Source organism: Lepidothrix coronata, unplaced genomic scaffold (genome assembly GCF_001604755.1).
Source record: "Lepidothrix coronata isolate B3197 unplaced genomic scaffold, Lepidothrix_coronata-1.0 Scaffold12, whole genome shotgun sequence".
NCBI classification, from domain to species: Eukaryota; Metazoa; Chordata; class Aves; order Passeriformes; family Pipridae; genus Lepidothrix; species Lepidothrix coronata.
Genome location: NW_016690192.1, coordinates 5,817,374 through 5,823,184, shown reverse-complemented (window position 1 = coordinate 5,823,184; position 5,811 = coordinate 5,817,374).

The window sequence follows — 5,811 nt, the reverse complement described above, 5'->3', positions numbered from 1 at the left end:
CCCTCAATTTGAGGACAGGGGATGTTATTTTGGGGACATGCCTGCCCTCGCCAATCCCTCTTTCCCTCCTGTTCCCATCCCTGCAGCCAGTCTAGTTAACTACATTCCCAGAGTGTTTATTTTCAATCCTTTGCCTCATATTTCCTCTTCGCCCCTCAAACCATCTCCCTAGGGAGGAGCAGCTCCCATGGAGTGATCCCCTGGAGCAGCTCCTCAGCTCATGTGGACCCTGAGGGATCTTGGATGGTTTGATGATGCCCCTGGCATCTCCCAGTGCCCAGCATCCTGCTGCCAAAGTACCAGATTGCACAAAACCAATAGAAAATCATCTGTGGGATCTCAGTGTCACAAAGAGCCAGAGCCAGCCTTAATTTATATATTCCAATATCATGGTAGAGATCAAACTAAATATAGGCAAGGAGAAACACATCCCCAGTGTGAGCACTGTGCAAAACAAATAGAGACAATTAAGTCACAGCAAGGAAAGAAATTAATCTTATGATCTTTATGGGCTCAGCATCCAGGAGCCGATTAGCTATGATGGGAAAGAATGATGAGAAACTTGGCTAAACATGATTTTTCCACTCTCCTTATGACCATTTCTAGTGTATCCCTTTCTTTTGCTGCAAGGAGAGGAGAAGGGACTCTGAGGGTTGCATCTGAAGCGCCTCTGTGGTCATGGAGAATGATGTGGCTTTGTGTAGCCCTCAGCATCAACAGGCTGGGAGAGGTGTTCAGCCTGGAGAAGGATCTGGGGAGACCTTAGAGCCCCTTCCAGTGCCTAACTGGGCTCCAAGAGAGCTGGAGAGGGACTTTTGACAAGGGCCTGGAGTGCCAGGACAAGGGGGAATGGCTTCCCACTGACAGAGGGCAAGGCCAGAGTCATGTGAGCCCTTCAGCCCGGGCAGCTGCCTCTGCATGTGGTTTGGTGTCCACGCCACAGACAACACACAAAAGAAAGAGCTGGAGGCTTCCCCTCCCCTTCCCAAAAACCAGATGATCCCAAATTGTTCCTCCCACTGCTTATGAGCTGCCAAGTAAAGCCTCCTGGGGACCGCGAGGTTGGAAGGCAATATCCAGAAGTTTGAGGGATAACACATGGAGATGCTGGCAATTTATGCTCCTGCCCCAGAGCAGGACAGCCCTGTGATCACCTCCATGCCATCCTGACATCAGCTGCAAGATATGTGAGGGAAGAAACCACCCGGTCAGTGTTGAAATGTGCGATCTCTGCGACGGGCAGGGTGGACAAAGGGCTCCCTTGTGTTCAGTGCTGCGGCTGTGGGGTGGTGAAACCACCACAGCCTGCCTCTGGATGGGGCCAAAAACGGGGAAAACGGGCTTTGAATTTGCTGCAAAGGGGTCCTCAGCATCAGCGTGAGACCACACAGTGCAGAAAACGGGGTGAAATAATTGCTGTAATTTGTTAATGTTGTTCAGGCTAGATTAAATGCCGCAGTTGGGTTTTGTTAAAGGTCAACTCAGTTTTGGTGCTGTAGATATCACCTGTCCTCAGCCCATGGCACACAGGAGGACCCTGATCCCTCTGGCAGAGCAGAAGTGGGGCCAGGAACCCTGCAAGGACTCAGGCATGGGGAGAGCAGGGCAAGAAATCTCCACTGGATTGGAACGGGGCCACATTCACAGCACAAGGAGGGAACAGAGCACCTCGAGCCTCGTGTGTGCAGAGCCCCATGTGAGTGATGAACATGACCTCCATGCTTAATTCAATCCATGAGGCCATTCCAAGGCAAGAGATGTGCCTTGGCTTTGCTCCTTTGGCATCTGTGGGCAGCTTATGCCCATTGCTTCCCCCGTGGGGTGACGACTGGGTGTTGGGACCATGCTGGGGGAGAGGCAAAATTGATGACCAGCAGCTTCCTCGGGTCCGAGTCAAAGCACAGGGTATGAAACACATACCTTCTGCTTTCTCTTTCCTCCCCAGTGTTGCCAGGTAGATGGCAGGGAATCATAGAATCCTGGAATGGTTTGGATTGAAAGGGACCTTAAAGCACATCTTGTTCCAATCCCCTGCCATGGGCAGGGACACTATCCCCTCGACCAGGTTGGTTCAAGCCCCATCCAAAGAAAAACATCTCCTCTTGAGATGATTATCACCCAGAACCTGCCCCATCAGCAGCTTGGACACTGTCAGTTCAGCGGCTCTCAGCAGAATTTAATATCCTTAGAAGAGATAAATGTCTCAGCAGCAAAGGCTGATTTATTTGCTGTAGGGGAATGAGCTGCCACAGGGGCAGAGTGTCGGGCACAGTGACTGCTCCTTTGTTTTGGGGTCTGGGGGCCAAGCTGGCCCCCAGCACCCTGATCTGTCCCCAGGACTTGGTGTGGAAGGGCCAAGTGGCCCTACTTTTGTCAGGATGGAAGGCAGTTATCAGCAGGAGGGAGATGGGACAGGATTTCATTTCCTAGAAACCTCTCCTTGTGACACCCAGGTGTCTCCTTTATGCAGCACCCACCTATTCACAGGGAAAAAGGCAGTTCAGAGTTTGGGAGTTTGTGTCTCCTGGTCTGGGCTGAGAGGATGGAGCATCCTTGGTGCATCCCTTGGGGCAGCCCCTCTGGCCAGACCACCAGCCCTGTGCTGAAGGCTGCAGAATTACAATATTTTGTCAATTGCTCCATCTAGTGCCATTTCAGCAGAAAAAGCATCAGGAGTACAACACTCAGAGCCACTGCAGCTGCCACGCTGGGGCCTGGGAAGCTTTCCCTGGCTTGTGTATGGAGTGATTCCATGAAGATGTGCCAGGTCCAAGCCCTGGTCTAGCTCTTTCCTTGCAGACCCAGAGCCAAGAGTCTTTGCTTGCTTTATCCTATTTCTCTCATCCTTCTCAAAATGGGACTATAAACCCTTACATGGAAACATCTGTCCTGGAGAACATAACATTCTTTATGAGCATTTTCAATTATTAAGAAATCCCTTAGATTGGATGGGGCTTGGAGCAACCTGGTCTAGTGGAAGGTGTCCCTGCCCATGGCAAGGGATTAGAATGAGATGAGCTTTAAGGTACCTTCCAACTCAAACCATTCTGGGATTCCGTGAGTCTAAATGAAGATGGAATAAAGAGTTTATGCTGCCACTGCATATTTTTCTTTTTTTGTGCAGGAATTGGGAATAAACTCTGCTTCAACCCCACCAGACTTGGAAAAGTAGCAGAGCCCTCAGAGCCCGCTTGGAAAAGTCTAAAACCAAAGTCAAGGTGATCCTTGTTCCTTTTCCATTTGGGATGCTGCAGAACACAGATCTTTCTGATTTGTTGCCATCCTAAAAGGTCCAGCTATCACAGGAATGTGCACATTAGGGAACAAAATGTCCATTGCTCCTAAGAGGGACAACAAGGACTGTGACAGTGTTTAACTAGGACATAAATACAGCTGAATTATGGACACTGACGTGTGAAGCCGTGGAGAAAGATGATAATGGAATTATGTATCAATGGTCAGCACACCTGTAAAACCTGATGTTTTATACATGTGTGACATTAAATTAATTCACTGCAGTTCTTTCAGGCAAAGGGACACTAACTGCTCCATCTCAGCATAATCACATTACCTCAACAGGCTCTACGTATGTCACGCTTCGAGGGTGGTAATCGCCATGTGATTAATTACAGGGAATTTAGAGGCATTACAGCAATTCCTTATGGAGCAGCATAATGTGAGGGAGTCTCCCCAAGTTGACCTGCTGTCCCCATCAGCCCACCCACCACCACGATGGTCCACGTCACTGCCCCGAGCACCGACTTGGGCTGCACTCAACAGGTGCTTCCAAAGCTCAGTGCTTGGCTGAAGGGATCATACCTGGAGAGATGACATCCCCTGGCAAGCTCACATGGTGGGGAGGACACAAAAACTCACAGCAGCTCAATCCCAGCCTTTGGAAGAAGTCTAAACATCAGCATAACTTGGATATGAGTTGACCAAGAAGTGCGAGCAGCCCTAAGATGGCTCCTGGTGATGTCAACGATGTCCTTGATGGTGTCATTGTGAACTGCAGCTTCTCCAGATGAGGAAGCTGATGCAGGAACTGTGAACAGCACCTGGGCCTTCTGAAAGTAAAGGCTCTGACAGCTGAGTCTGCAAACCAAAGCAGAAGAACCCTTAGGATGAGAGGAGACAGCCTCAAGTTGTGCCAGAGGAGGTTCAGATTGGATATCAGGGAAATTTTCTTCACAAAAAGGGTTGTCAAGGCTGCCCAGGGCAGTGGTGGAGTCCCTGTCCCTGGAGGGATTCAAAAGCCTTGTAGATGTGACACCCGGGGACATGGGTTAGTGGTGGACTTGGCAATACTGGGGGAACAGCTGGATTTAGAAGGCTCTTCCAGCCTAAATGACTCTGTGATTCGACGTATCAATTAAAATGGTGTTTGAATGGCACCTTTGAGGGGCTGCAAGATGCCTGTGGTACAGATGCTCCTCCTGTGAGCATTCTTTGTGTCGATTTTGATTTCTCCTGGCACAATTATGATCACGCAGCACCTTCATCTCCCAGTTTTGCTGCCTCCACCAGACCCTCAGTCTCCCACCTGAGCTGTTCTTGGTGTCCCCGTGATTAAAAACTAACCTAGATGGGTGGCTGTAGATTCCTGACGGAGGACAGGTGTGCAGGGATAGCTCCACGTGATCATCTCAGTCGGGAACAATCCTTCTACCTGGCACCACTGTCTCTCATTGCTCTGACAGTGACCACTGCTCCTGCTCCCTGAGAAAAGCAATCACAGCCCTACTTGGAACAGCAAAGAAAGACATCTCATGCAATAGCTCTTAACAATGATTAAATTAAAAAAAATAAATAATGTAAGTGCGCAACTACTTACGTAACTGAGCTTTATTTAGAATCTTTGAAGTCATAAAACGTCTCATTTTACTGATATACATAAACATACAATCAGGAAGTTTAATTGCTGTTTTCCCTTGCGCAGAAATAAAGTTTTAAACAAACCAGAACACCTCACCCCAGGCAAGCGTAATGCAAATTTAATTATCTGACTTGGTCCTGTACATGGCGCACACGCTTCTCCGCATGGTCACTGGTTTATCAATTAGTTGCAAGATAACTTTTGGCAGTAATATATTCAACACACAAAGTGCAAATTACAAGAAGCAGAAAATGTTCTCTCTTCTTCTGAGCAACGAGAAGTGCAAAATAGCCCATAAATTCTATTATTTATGTATATGAACTGTATGTGCATCATGGGCTAATAAATAGCCATCTAAAACTTCATTGATTAAATGTGGCAACATCCTAAAGTCGGAATGCAACAGCTATAAAAACACAGGACGGAGGAATCATTCCCTTTGGTTGATATATTCCATACGTTTTCTGAGGATATCTATTCACACCTCACCTTTAACTCCTGCATACCCTGGATACTTCTGCAACCAAAGGCAGTTTGTTAAAAATTCCCCCAATTTGCTACATCTGAAGATATTTCTGTGCATCTACAATCAAGATTCCACTAACACTTCACTTGGCAAATCATATAGGACAGTGGGAATCCATAGAAAACAAGAAGTCTCTTCCAGGCACTATTAAGGGAATACCCACCAATGGTTCCAGCAGGCTAAATGCACTTTGTGATTACCTAAAGTTATGGAAAACTTTCCAATGAAATAAGGAAAATCCTTTTCCATGACAGCTAATTGCAGCATCCCTGTCTCAGTGTAGTTCACCTCGCTTCAGGACCTGTCCTGGGATGTAAAATTGGGAAAAAACCACTAAAACACACAGAACAACTGTACCTTTAACACACCCCTGCATCACTCAGTTATTATAGTGCAGATTTTGAATCTT